Genomic DNA, 14,665 nt, shown 5'->3' with positions numbered 1-14,665 from the left:
GTTTTTACTTACTGTAGAGGCAATGAAATCAGAGACATTGAAAGAGGGAGCTATCTCCTCCAGGTAAGGGCTAGAAAGGCCACTTGGTAGGCAAGGGGGGGGGCATTTGAGTTGGGTTTTGAAGCTGGAGTCAAATACAGATTTGATTGAGAACTGTTTCAGGTGATGAAAGAAAAGCGACAAAGTGATGAAATGAGCTGTTGAACAAAACAGACAAAACTCCAGGTGAGAATTGTTTATGTTTCACATATATTTTGAGAGTAGTGCTGTCATGGCTTACCAAAGTTTTGAATGTGAGAGGAGAAAGAAAGAGAGCAAAGATGATGCCAAGGGTTTTGGCCTGAGTTGTTGGAAAGCAGGAAATGGGGAAGGCTGCAGGAGTGGTAGGTTTTAGGGGTTTTAGATTGGGAGTTCATTTTTGCATACATTGAGTTTGGGAGTGACTGTGAGTTATCTCAGTGGAGATGTGAATAGTGTAGAGAGTTGGATATCTGAATGTGAAATTGAGGAAGAAGAGCTAGACTGGAGATAGATATTTTTGAATCTCTGGAATTAAGATGATATTTTATAGTCATTGGATTGCACAAGTGTAAAGCAAAAGAGTGTGAGTAGATAAAGTGAAGAGGACCAAAGTTAACAGCAAGGCTTGCATTCGCTAGATGTAGAGAGTGTTGGTGCCTCAACAAAAATAGAAAACCCAGGAAGGTAGGTGGTGAATATAATTTGGGATATTTGAATTTGGACTTGATCGTTGGAGATCTCTGTACAATGGTGAGCATATAAGCCTGGAACTTGAGAGAGTAGGAAGATCTGCTGAGAGATGAAGGCAAGTCAGTGATAAGCTTATCAAGGGAAAGAATGGAGAAGGAGGCCAAGGGTCCTAGCAGAGGTTCCATAGAAATAGCTGAATGAGTCCAGGCTAGTTTGGGAGTAACAGAGAGGCCATCAAGGGGCTGATGTAGTATGTAAATAAGTAAGAAGTTGGAAACTTTGTGGAGGAAACTAAGTCCTGTTGGCAAGTAAATTGTTCAGGGACTCACTGTAAGCAATGGTGTTACAATTCAATCTCAGTTTTATGTGCTTCCAAAATCTGTTCTCTTTCCTCTACAACACAAAGGCTTTGCTAATTCATTCCTCTTATTCTATAAAAGAGTTAACTAACAAGGTCATACAGTTAGGTAGCATTTGAGATGGTTATAGAACCAGGTTCTCTGATTCTCTTGTGTTGTCTTCACCATAACAGAATTTTAATAAAATCTCAGCTGAGATATAATCCAATAATATGTGTGCTTCCATAGTCCCCCAAATATACTGTTTATAATAAAATTCAGTAGGCTATTTCAAATTTTACTAAATTCAACTTTAGCTGTTGGAATTCTAGATTAAGGCCAAATGTTCTGCAGATGCTTAGAATTCCCTAAGAAGACAATTGGCTTGGAACTGGACATGTCAAGTAAATTTATGAAAATCACTGAGTCATTTTCTTAACCTAAGTACATTGATAAGTTTATTTATGATTGCATTATTAGCAGCCACTAGTGTGTTGAACAATGACGATAGACTTTCACAGTACTGCTCTTTTCAGCAATAAAATTGGTAGTGTTGTTGAGGTTTCACTTTTCACCTTTGACAGCTTCACAGGGTATATTCTTAAAAGTCACAGGCATCAGCTTTCCCATTGGCTGTGCTATTACTGGAGGAACTGACTTAGGCTACTTCTGTATAAACCCACAGAAAAGCTGCTTTAACAGATTTACAATGTATTGCCTAGGTCTCCAGTCAGTGAGTGAGTCAGGAAGTGAGACTCTTATTGTTAACAATCTAATAGGGCCCTCAAAAACCATTAAAGTGGAGAGTTGATATAGCATCCATATATTTCAAGAAATACATACTTTGGTTTGAAATACTTAGTTGAGAGTTTCCATTTAAAACTTACTGAAAGTGGTCTCAGTTTTGCTTTGCCAAATAATCTATTTTATGGCAGTCTTTTTCCATATTTTTTTTTGCAAGAGCTTCAAATTTATCATATACTCTATTTTTCTAATCTCCACAACACTCTTTGGAGCCTTGGAGTCCTGCACTATTACTGGGCTTATGTATTGCTTCATGGGAAAAACTCAGAGGAGTCATTCCTTAGCTTGGATAGAAACCATTCCCATTGCTACTTGCTCATTGTTTATCTGAATGTGTTTGCTATCTGGCTTTGTGGATTTATCCATACCCTAGAAAATACTTGGTTTTTTAGATATCTTCATATCTGTAAAATATATGGGAATATAGGGATGTACATATAGAACATATATTTAATTACCCTGTACCTCTATAACTTATGCACAAGTCTCCTGCTACCCCCTGCCATGTTGAATATATTGACAATTATATGTCTGTCTACAAACTTCCCTCCCACTTAAAACATCTCAGTGAAGAGGGGCATTGTATACTTTCTAGAGAAACTCAACAGTTTTGCTTGAGTTCAAGCATAAAAGAGTTTAAAAGTTTCTCTTATTTTTTTGTCCATAGAGCTTAAAGAGATTAAACCAGTGATTTTCCTTGGACAGTATGTTTCACTTTAAGAAAGCTAGGACAGTAGGGAATTGTCTTTGTCTCTCTTATTTAATAATGATCAGCTTTAAAATTTGAACCATAAATGAACCTTTTTTGCTTTGTATCATTTATTTTTTAATATAAAAAATTCAGAATAACCCATATATAAATATAATATGCAACTGTGGGATCCCTGGGTGGCGCAGCGGTTTGGCGCCTGCCTTTGGCCCAGGGCGCGATCTTGGAGACCGGGGATCGAATCCCACATCGGGCTCCCAGTGCATGGAGCCTGCTTCTCCCTCTGCCTGTGTCTCTGCCTCTCTCTCTCTCTGTATGACTATCATAAAAAAAAATTTAATATGCAACTGTGTGCAATACAATTTACTTGAAAAAATCTTTAAAAAAAATTAAATTCAATTAATTAACATATAGAGTATTACTAGTCTCAGAGGTAGAGTTCAGTAATTCATCAGTCTTATATAATACCCAGTGCTCATTACATCTTGTATCCTCCTTAAAGTCCATCACCCGTCCCCACCCCCTTTGGAAAAACATTTTATTTTTATTTTTTATTTTATTTATTTTTTTTGGAAAAACATTTTAAAAAGAAAGCACACTTTTTATTTATTTAGTCTAAAACATACTTCATTGATAAGTTCACTGTTGTCTCAAATCAAGCATTAATTCAAGCAATAAAATTACTTCTTTTTCGTCAACAAATATATCACTGATAGCAAGAATAACAACTACCAAGTATTATAAACAGGAGCTTATTTATAGAACAATTCAGTTAAATAAAATTATTCTTTTAGATTGATTGGGAATTGAGCCTTGATAATTTTAAGACAGAATATCTCTTTTATAAACATATTTTTAAAATATTTATTTATTTATTTATTTATTTATTTATTTAAGATTTTATTTATTTATTCATGAGAGACACAGAGAGAGAGAGGCAGAGACACATGCAGAGGGAGAAGCAGGCTTCCTGCAGGAAGCCCAACGTGGGACTCGATCCTGGGACCCCGGGGTCACGCCCTGAGCTGAAGGCAGACAATCAACCGCTGGGCTACCTGGGTACCCCAAGAAATCATTTTTTTTTTTATTTTTTTTTAAAGATTTTATTTATTTATTCATGATAGTCACACAGAGAGAGAGAGAGAGGCAGAGACATAGGCAGAGGGAGAAGCAGGCTCCATGCAGGGAGCCCGATGTGGGATTCGATCCCGGGTCTCCAGGATCGCGCCCTGGGCCAAAGGCAGGCGCCAAACTGCTGCGCCACCCAGGGATCCCTAGAAATCATTTTTTTAAAGAAATAATTTTTATTATTTTTTTCCTTATTTTTATTATTTTATTATTTTATTTTTTTATTGGAGTTCAGTTTGCCAACATATAGCATAACACCCAGTGGTCATCCCGCCAAGTGCTCCCCTCATTGCCTGTCACCCAGTCACCCAACCCCCCACCTACCTCCCCTTCCACTACCCCTGTTCATTTCCCAGAGTTAGGAGTCTCTCATGTTCTTTCTCCCTTGCTGATATTTCCCACTCATTTTCTCTCTTTTCCCTTTATTCCCTTTCACTAGTTTTTATATTCCCCAAATGAATGAGACCATATAATGTTTGTCCTTTTTTGATTGACCTACTTCACTCAGCATAATACCTTCCACTTCTATCCACGTCAAAGCAAATGGTGGGTATTTGTCATGTCTAATGGCTGAGGAATATTCCATTGTATACACAGACCCCATCTTCTTTATTCATTCATCTTTCGATGGACACCGAGGCTCCTTCCACAGTGTGGCAATTGTGGACATTGCTGCTATAAACATTGGGGTGCAGGTCTCCTGTCGTTTCAGTGCATCTGTATCTTTGGGGTAAATCCCCAGGAGTGCAATTGCTGGGTCATAGGGCAGCTCTATTTTTAACTCTTTGAGGAACCTCCACACAGTTTTCCAGAGTGGCTGCACCAGTTCATATTCCCAACAACAGTGCAGGAGGGTTCCCTCTTTTCCGCATCCTCTCCAACATTTGTTGTTTCCCGTCTTGTTAATTTTCCCCATTCTCACTGGTGTGAGGTGGTATCTCATTGTGGTTTTGATTTGTATTTCCCTGATGGCAAGTGATGCGGAGCATTTTCTCATGTTGGCCATGCCTATGTCTTCTTTGGTGAAATTTCTGTTCGTGTCTTTTGCCCATTTCATGATTGGATTGCTTGTTTCTTTGCTGTTGAGTTTAATAAGTTCTTTATAGATCTTGGATACTAGCCCTTTACCTGATAGGTCATTTGCAATTATCTTCCCCCATTCTGTAGGTTGTCTTTTAGTTTTGTTGACTGTTTCTTTTGCTGTGCAGAAGTTTCTCATCTTGATGAAGTCCCAATAATTCATTTTTGCTTATGTTTCTCTTGCCTTCATGGATGTATCTTGTAAGAAGTTGCTGTGGCCAAGTTCAAAAAGGGTGTTGCCTGTGTTCTCTTCTAGGATTTTGATGGAATCTTGTCTCACATTTAGATGTTGAGTTTATCTTTGTGTATGGTGTGAGAGAATGGTCAAGTTTCATTCTCCTGCACGTGGCTGTCCAATTTTCCCAGCACCATTTATTGAAGAGACTGTCTTTTTTCCAGTAGATAGTCTTTCCTGCTCTGTCAAATATTAGTTGACCATAAAGTGGAGGGTCCACTTCTGGATTTTCTATTCTGTTCCATCTATGTATCTGTTTTTGTACCAGTACCACACTGTCTTGATGACCACAGCTTTGTAGTACAACCTGAAATCTGGCGTTGTGATGCCCCCAGCTATGGTTTTCTTTTTTAAAATTCCCCTGCCTATTCAGGGTCTTTTCTGATTCCACACAAATCTTAAGATAATTTGTTCCAACTCTCTGAAGAAAGTCCATAGTATTTTGATAGGGATTGCATTAAATGTGTAAATTGCTCTGGGTAACATTGACATTTTCACAATATTAATTCTTCCAATCCATGAGCATGGAATATTTTTCCATCTCTTTGTGTCTTCCTCTATTTCTTTCAGAAGTGTTCTGTAGTTTTTAGGGTATAGATCCTTTACCTCTTTGGTTAGGTTTATTCCTAGGTATCTTATGCTTTTGGGTGCAATTGTAAATGGGATTGACTCCTTAATTTCTCTTTCTTCAGTCTCATTGTTAGTGTATAGAAATGCCACTGGTATCTGGGCATTGATTTTGTATCCTGCCACACTGCCAAATTGCTGTATTAGTTCTAGAAATCTTGGGGTGGAGGCTTTTGGGTTTTCTACATACACTATCATGTCATCTGCAATGAGGGAGAGTTTGATTTCTTCTTGGCAATTTGAATGCCTTTTATTTCTTTTTGTTGCCTGCTTGCTGAGGCTAGGACTTCTAGTACTATGTTGAATAGCAGTGGTGAGAGTGGACATCCCTTTCATGTTCCTGATTTTAGGGGAAAGGCTCCCAGTGTTTCCCCATTGAGAATGATATTTGCTGTGGGCTTTTTGTAGATGGCTTTTAAGATGTCGAGGAAAGTTCCCTCTATCCCTACACTCTGAAGAGTTTTGATCAGGAATCGATGCTGTATTTTGTCAAATGCTTTCTCTGCATCTAATGAGAGGATCATATGGTTCTTGTTTTTTCTCTTGCTGATATGATCAATCACATTGATTGCTTTACGAGTGTTGAACCAGCCTTGCATCCCGGGGATAAATCCCACTTGGTGAATAACCTTCTTAATGTTTTGTTGGATCGTATTGGCTAGTATCTTGTTGAGAATTTTTGCATCTGTGTTCATCAGGGATACAGGTCTATAATTCTCCTTTTTGGTGGGGTCTTTAGTTTTGGAATTAAGGTGATGCTGGCCTCATAGAACGAGTTTGGAAGTACTCCATCTCTTTCTATCTTTCTGAACAGCTTTAGTAGAATAGGTATGGTTTCTTCTTTAAACGTTTGATAGAATTCCCCTGGGAAGCCATCTCGGCCTTGGACTTTTGTGTCTTGGAAGGTTTTTGATGACTGCTTCAATTTCCTCCCTGGTTATTGGCCTGTTCAGGTTTTCTATTTCTTCCTGTTCCAATTTTGGTAGTTTGTGGTTTTCCAGAAATGCACCCATTTCTTCTAGATTGTGTAATTTATTGGCGTATAGCTGCTCATAATAAATTTTTAAATCATTTGTATTTCCTTGGTATTGGTGGTGATCTCTCCTTTCTCATTCATGATTTTATTAATTTGAGTCTTTTCTCTCTTCTTTTTAATAAGGCTGGCTAATGGTTTATCTCTCTTATTAATTCTTTTAAAGAACCAACTCCTGGTTTTGTTGATCTGTTCCACAGTTCTTCTGGTCTCGATTTCATTGAGTTCTGCTTGAATCTATTAATTCTCTTCTTCTGCTGGGTGTAGGATCTATTTGCTGTTTTTTTCTCCAGCTCCTTTAGGTGCAAGATTAGCTTTTGTATTTGAGTTCTTTCCAGTTTTTGGATGGATGGTTGTATTGCGATGTATTTCCCCTTCAGGACTGCTTTTGCTGTATCCCAAAGATTTTGAATGGTTGTATCTTCATTCTCATTAGTTTCCAGGAATCTTTTTAATTGTTCTCTAATTTCCTTGTTGACCCTTTCATCTTTTAGCATGATGGTCCTTAACCCCCACGTGTTTGAAATCCTTCCAAACTTCTTCTTGTGATTGAGTTCTAGTTTCAAAGCATTATGGTCTGAAAATATGCAGGGTACGATCCCAATCTTTTGGTATTGGTTAAGACCTGCTTTGTGACCCAGTATGTGGTCTTTTCTGGAGAAAGTTCCATGTACACTTGAGAACAATGTGTATTTAGTTGCGTTTGGATGTAAAGTTCTGTAAATATCTGTGAAATCCATCTGGTCCAGTGTATCACTTGAAGCTCGTTTCTTTGGAGATGTTGTGCTTAGAAGATCTATCTATTATAGAAAGCGCTGTGTTCAAGTCACCAAGTATAAGTGTATTATTATCTAAGTATGTCTTAACTTTTGTTATTTTTTTTAACTTTGGTTATTAATTGATTGATATACTTGGCAGCTCCCACATTTGGTGCATAAATATTCATGATTGTTAGGTCCTCTTGTTGGATATATCCTTTAAGTATGATATAGTGTCCCTCTTCATCTCTTACTACAGTCTCTGGGATAAACTTTAATTTATCTGATATAAGGATGGCTACCCCTGCTTTATTTTGAGGACCATTTGAATGGTAAATGGTTCCCCAACCTTTTATTTTCAGGCTGTAGGTGTCCTTACATCTAAAATGAGTCTCTTGTAGACAGCAAGTAGATGGGTCTTGCTTTTTTATCCAGTCTGAAACCCTTTGCCTTTTGATGGGGTCATTAAGCCCATTCATGTTCAGAGTTATTATTGAAAGATAGGAATTTAGTGTCATCATGATACGTATTCGGTCCCTGTTTTTGTGGATTGTTTCCTTGGACTTCCTCTTTCTTTTACAGAGTCCCCCGTAATATTTCTTGCAGAGCTGGTATGGTGGTCACATATTCTAAAGAAATAATTTTTAATGCCAGCAAGTTACATCAGTCAAACCCTTTAAATAGAGAGGAGGGACACAGTATGGTCCTCAGTGATACCCAACAGTCCTGCTTCATTGAATTTCCTCTTGGTCTTTGTGTGTTGACTAGCTTATTCTGCTCACCTTCCCTCCTCTTATATTCCTATTCAATCCATCATTCAAATCTCCTTCATTAGGTTTACTTGGACCTTCTCAACTGGTTGTAATTTGTACTATCTTTATTTTTAGTCCCTAAAATATTTCCCTTGTAGTCCTGAATGGAAGAAGATAAGGAAAAATTAGAAAGCTATTGTCACAATCCAGGTAAATGATATGGTAGTTTGGATTAGGGAATTGACAGTAGAGATAAAAAGAATAGATAGTTTTGCGAAGGATTTTCGAGATAGAATTTACATAGATTGCATGTGAAGAATAAAGAAAATAATAACTCCCCAAAATGATAACTAAGAAACCCCCAGATTTCTGACCTCTGAGATTACATGAAAGGCAGTACCATTTTCTAAATTAAGGAAGGTTGATGAAGACAAGTTTGGGTAGAAATTGTGTTAGGCTTGAGATTCCTAAGAGAAAACTATGTTAGTTTGGAAGGCTAACTGCCTTTTTCACTGGAAATTAGCTTTAAAAAATGTGTATTAGCCTAAAGAGTAATTTTTTTTTTACACATTCAACACATGGGTAAATAGAAAGACAGTGTTCTTCTATGCACTGGTTCAGAGATCCAGGCTGACAAAACTTTGCCATTCTCAACATGTGACTGACTTGGGAGGTTTTTATGGACCAGGATGGAAATTATACACCAATTACTTCTGCTTATATTTCATTAAAACACAGCCAGATGGCTACATCTGCCTAGGAAACATGGTCTAGTTTTATGTCCACATATGATTTGATGAGCAGGAGATGTCACCACATCCAATTAGAGACTTCAAGTAGGCAGGTGGAATTTAAGTCTAGAGCTCAGGGAAGTCTGTACTGGAGATGTAAGTTTTGGAAATACATAACATAAAATAATATCTAAATGTATGAGACAGGGAGAGAGTCATCTGTAGACAAGGCCTAGAATCAAGTGATCCCTGACATTTGTGGCCAAGTATTATTAAAGAGTAAATCCACAAGAGACAAAGTAGAATTAGATGCGGGCTTACACACCACCGTCTGGTGGAGGAGAACATTAGTCTTCCCACTCTGAGCCCTAACAACCCATGGGGGTGGTCAGTACCCTTGGCAGGAAGAAGGAAGGCGTTTTGATAAAGCTTTCACCCTGAGGACCAGAGAGACCAGTCTGGAGCTGTGGAAGACGAGAAGGAAATGGGACTGGACTGTTGAATTGTGTATTTCTACTCTTTAAGATCTAAAAAGAGAGGGAAAGAGGACAGGTGGGCCTATTTCTGAGTCATTCATTTTAGCTTTAGGCACTTGTGCAAGTTACTTAGACTCCCTATTTGCTCATTTGTAAAATGGAGATAATTATCATACCTTTTACCTAGGGTTTGGGAATTCAGTGAGATGAGGCACCTGAAACATAAGCACAGTGACTATCACATAGGCAGGGCTCAATGCAGTTTAGTTCTTTTTATTTCAATATCTTTGAGAAGCATCTATATATTTGTAAATGGCTATGTATTATCACTGGTATTCAACAAATGGTAAGTATAGATGTAGTAAAGTCAGAGCAAATCTTAATGCCATTGGGAGATTATAAAGATAAACCTTCAAATAAATGTTATGTGAAGAACATTGTAGTCTTAGGGATAAACAAATATCCCTAAAAACAAATATTTTTAGGGATAAAAAAATATATCAGTATACCAAGACACTCAGGTAAAATTTTAAGCCACTTGGCAAAATCATTTCATAATTTCTTTAATTTAGTATTTTGTAAGTGGATTTACAACAAAATACTTTTTTTTGTTAAAATCTTATAGCAGTAGAAATTGTAGACATTTCATATTTTCTTACATTAAAAAATTCTATAGTTAATTCTTATTCAGGTATGACTGACAGGTATACATCAATACTATTTTCAGTTCTCAAATCAATAGCCTGGATGTGTTTTGGAAAAAAAAAATCTAATTAGTTTCACTGAGGGGTTTCCTTCTAACACAGGGGAAAAGCTCACTGCTCCTGAGGTATTGACTGGGATAGAAACCCTTTTTAACGGCCCCCTAAGAGGTCAATTTAAGGGCTCTGGGCAATATGTGGGAACTAAAGTAGCTGTAAAGACAACTTCTGTTCTTTTGCCCAGCTCAGTTAGTACCATTTTGTTTACCTTTGGTAGAAAATATGCTTTTCACTTTGGGTGCTAATTTTTTACAAGTGGGATGTTGTTGCCCAAGTAGACATGAATCATCCATGAGCAGAACAAAAAATGTCTCAATATAAGTCCTGGGCCATTATTAGTTCTTTGGATATATTCTATTGCATATATTCCTCTTAGAATATCTTTCCCTGTCATTTTCACTTATCGACCATATACTTCTCTTTAAAGATCCAACTCAAATGTCACTTTCTCTTTGACTCTTTTTTTTCTCCTGTCAGACTAGCCTTCTCTATTTTGCTACTAGACTATTTTGTGCTTGTTGAGACTAGCACTTTCCCCAGTGCATTGCAAATATTTCTTTGTGTGTGTGTCTGTGCCTCACTGGGTTATGGACTCCTTGAGGACCTGGTGCATATCATATTTAACTTTGAATCTTCAGAACTTAGCACAGTACCTGGCACATATTTATCCAGTAAACATCTTTATGTGAAACATCTTTATCTCAACACGTAGATTTTTGTTGAAGGCCATCAGGTCTCATTGCTATCATACACTGAGAACAGTAGTTCTCAGCTGGAAGTGATTTTGTACTCCCTATGTCTCCCCCATCCCAGGGATATTCGGCTCTGGCTATAGACATTTTCAGTGGTCACAACAGAGGAGGAGAGATGGTGCTACTGGAATCTAGTGGTAGAGGCCAGGGATGTTGTTAAACATCCTACCATACCCAGGGCAGCTCCCTACCCCATTCCCTAAATATCAATTGTGCTCAAGATGAGAAATCCTGTTCTAGAAGAAAAGAAGCCTATATAATCACATTTTCTATTAAAACCGTAGTGATCAAAAAACAAAATACAAAAACCAAAAACCAAAAAACCCATAGTGATCTACATAGTATCAATGACTATTTATAAATAGTCAAGATACTGCCATGCAGTATCTCCAGCCCAAATGTGTATATTCTATGCTCCTGACCCATACCTATCTTTCCACTTTTTTCCTTCTCTTCCTTCCTCCTTTCTTCTCTGCTTTGTTTTCTTTTTTCTTTCTCTCTCTTTCTTACATATTTGCTCATCATCTCTACCTGCATGTCTCAAGTCACTTCAAACACATATCAAAAATAAAAGTTTTCATTTTCCTAAGACATTCCTTGTTAGCTGTATAAATTCTCCTAATTAGTGCTCTTTCTCTCTACTTAGCTACGTAAGCTAGAAAAGTTACATTCAACTTCTACATAAAATTAGATCTTTTAATAAATCCTAAGTCTTCTCTTCTGTCCAGGTCCTTATCACCCTCTTGTCTTGGCAGCTACGGAGTCTCCTAATTGACCTCCCTGACCCTCTACATCCCCTTTCACATTACTACAAGAATACACTGTTTTAAGGAATTGCTTCTTAATGATTATAAGATTAATGGGCAATCATTGTAACAATTTGGAGATACCAAAGACAATATAGAGGAAAATGTAATTCATTTTTTGGGGTACTACAACCTAGTACATTTCTTTTAGTTTCCTTTCCTATGTAAATATTCTGTATTTCTTATACTAAATTGGAAATACATAAAATATATAATATATAACTCTAATGTCTTTTTTCACTTTTGTTAAAAATTCTCGTATCATTAAATATTATTGAATATATTTGGAGGCATGTGTCTATTTGAACTTTGTTCTAATTATCCAGGAAATCACTTGGATTGGGCTTTTCTGGCTGAGAAAGACTGTGTATAGTAAATGAGGTCTATGTCCATGCCTGGTAGTATTGTAGTAGATGTAGCACCCTAGAATAATGTCGTACATTAAATAACATTGATTGGATGGGCTCCTCTGACCCAGAGGCAGTGGCCTGTAGCATTTTCTAGATTTATGTATATGCAGATCTACGTTTGCCTTATGTAAGAAGTTTCATGATAGTGTAGGTAAAAAATGGTCAAATGTCAGCAATTTCATATACTATAACCTCTCTATGAGGCTGAGCTTGGAAGTGGTACAGCCCAAGCCTCCAGGATGTCTGATGGAGCCCTTACTTCTTTTAGCCTTATCATTTGTACCTGTGACCTTCTGATAAGGTCTTTTGGGGGACTTAGCATTTACCACTCTATCTAAAATGTTCAGTGATTTCCTTCTAAATCTTCTTGATTAGAAAACCTTCTTTAATTTGCCAATGTGGTGTCTATGTCTAGTTTTTCATCCTGAGATGACTATTGACATTTGTCATCTTTCATATTTTCCTTATTTTTGCTCACCTCCCTCTGTCAAGGGATGTCTCAGTTGCTTCCACATATCTCTCCAGTACTGGTGCATACTATGTTTTGTTATGGCAATGTGAGGTGAATGTGTCCTGCCCATGGGTAATGTGAGGATGATCGAGATCATGTCATACCACTGATTCTTTTTTTTTTTTCTTACAGTTTAAAAAAATTTTCACATCATTTCTTGTTACAAGTGGTGATGAGGAGCTCCATGTCAGTCTGGTGCTTCAAGCATTGAGCATAACTCAGGCTCCCCACCTTGCATGGATTCCTTTCATCTTTTCTTTATATGAAGTCAAACATAGTTGAGTTTTGCCTTTTCTGAAAACCAAATCTGAAAATTATACTGTTTTAATGAGACAGTTGTACCTTTGGGGGTTACTAGTGTGTTTTATCTTTTACCATTTTATATTATGTGTTTTTAGTGGCTTCCTTGGTTTTTCTTTTACTTTTATTTTTTTAAGATTTTATTTATTCATGAGAGACATGGAGAGGCAGAGACACAGGCAGAGGGAGAAGCAGGCTCCCTGCATGGAGCCCGATGTGGGGCTCGATCTCAGGACCCCAGGATCACGACTTGAACCAAAGGCAAATAGATGTTCAACCACTGAGCCACCCAGGCACCCTGGGTTTTCTTTTACTGTGTAAATTTGTTTTGTCTGTTTGGTTTTTCCCCACTCTGAACCTTTGAGTGCAAGAAATTTTTGAGCCTGTAACATGCATTGCTCACCAGAGGTCTTTTTTTTTTTTTTTTTTGCCTTGCTTATATGGCATTCTTATTTATGGTAAGTTCACTTCCCAGGATCTGACATTGCCACTCCCTCCACCTACCATCCCTGTCCTGTAGTTTTCTGGAGTTTTCATTCTAAGATAAAAAGAAAGGTATTAAAGGCTGGATGACAGTTTTCAGACTGGTTTAGACTGTAGATATTTGAGATAGGGAACAGAATTTGCAACAGGAATTAAATACCTATTTAAAACATTTCAAGAAGGTGTGCTTGATTTTATCCTGAAAACCAAGGAATCTGTTAGGGGATTCTAAGCAGGGAAAATGCATTGTTCAAATTGGCGCATTAGCGGGTGCCTCTATTGCCTGGCCTGAGTGACAGATATTCATTGTTCTCCTCCAAAGCGTGTGTGGAGTGTGCAGTAGTGATAGAGGGAATCTAAGTAATTCTAAGGATTTTTGTGCTTTTTAAGGTTTTATTGATATAGATATCTAAAGACAATTTTCTATTCCCTGACCTCCCCACTTTTTAAAGTTTACAGAATGCTTTTTAGATATTTTCCATCTGTTCTATCAGAAATTTCTGAATTTCATGTCAAGTTCTATTAAATGTATCTGAAGAAGTCATTTAACATTATAAAAGAAGAAGAAAAAAGTTAGCCTCCCATGTTCTTCAGCTTGGGTATGTGTCTTAGACATACTAATGAAATGGATAGAAATTTATGAGTAGTCTATTAAGTTAGCCTATTAAACAATATGTTGTACATCCATAGTTTATTGACATTTGATGTTTATAAGGAGGCTCCCAAGCCTCCATAAAACTCTGTTATTTCTGAATCATCAGAGAAAAATTATTTTCAATTTATTTTTGTGTATGTTTTAGTGTGTTTTAAATTTTAAAAATATTTGTGATCTTTGCCTGTAAATATAATTCTATATTTAGTAGATTTTTTTTGATGAACTAGAATATCTTAATGGGAATTAGTCTCCCTTCCCAAGTTCTAAAGTTTTATCCTCATTATAAACTCTTTATACTCTGTTTTGGGTCAGAGCTATCTCAACATGTGCCTCTTCTCCTTGATTTATTATTATTATTTACTTTATTATTTACGTAATTAATTAATTTGCTCTTTATCTTACTACTTTTTGCTTTACTATTTATTTTAGTTTATTTATTGTAGCAAGAAAGTGGGTGACCTGTTCTATTAATGGAATTGCAAAATCCTCTCCTTCCCCATCCACCTCCATCCCCTGTGTTCCTGGTTCCTAGTGTCTGCCTGTATGGAATACTCAGAAAAACTGTGGGAAGGTTCTAAAGTTCCATTCAAGTATTCTCACAACTG

The 14,665-nt window shown here is 37.1% G+C and overlaps 1 long non-coding RNA gene across 8 annotated transcripts in view; it reads left to right on the top strand.

Moving 5' to 3' along the window:
• LOC144316459 (uncharacterized) overlaps window positions 1–14,665 on the top strand; it is a 167,877-nt gene that overhangs the window by 81,216 nt on the left and 71,996 nt on the right. The gene's annotated exons all lie outside the window — the stretch shown is intronic.

The sequence above is a fragment of the Canis aureus genome, chromosome 6 (assembly GCF_053574225.1).
Source record: "Canis aureus isolate CA01 chromosome 6, VMU_Caureus_v.1.0, whole genome shotgun sequence".
NCBI classification, from domain to species: domain Eukaryota; kingdom Metazoa; phylum Chordata; class Mammalia; order Carnivora; family Canidae; genus Canis; species Canis aureus.
The sequence above is the reverse complement of the archived record's forward strand: the minus strand, read 5'-3'. Positions and strand labels throughout refer to the sequence as shown.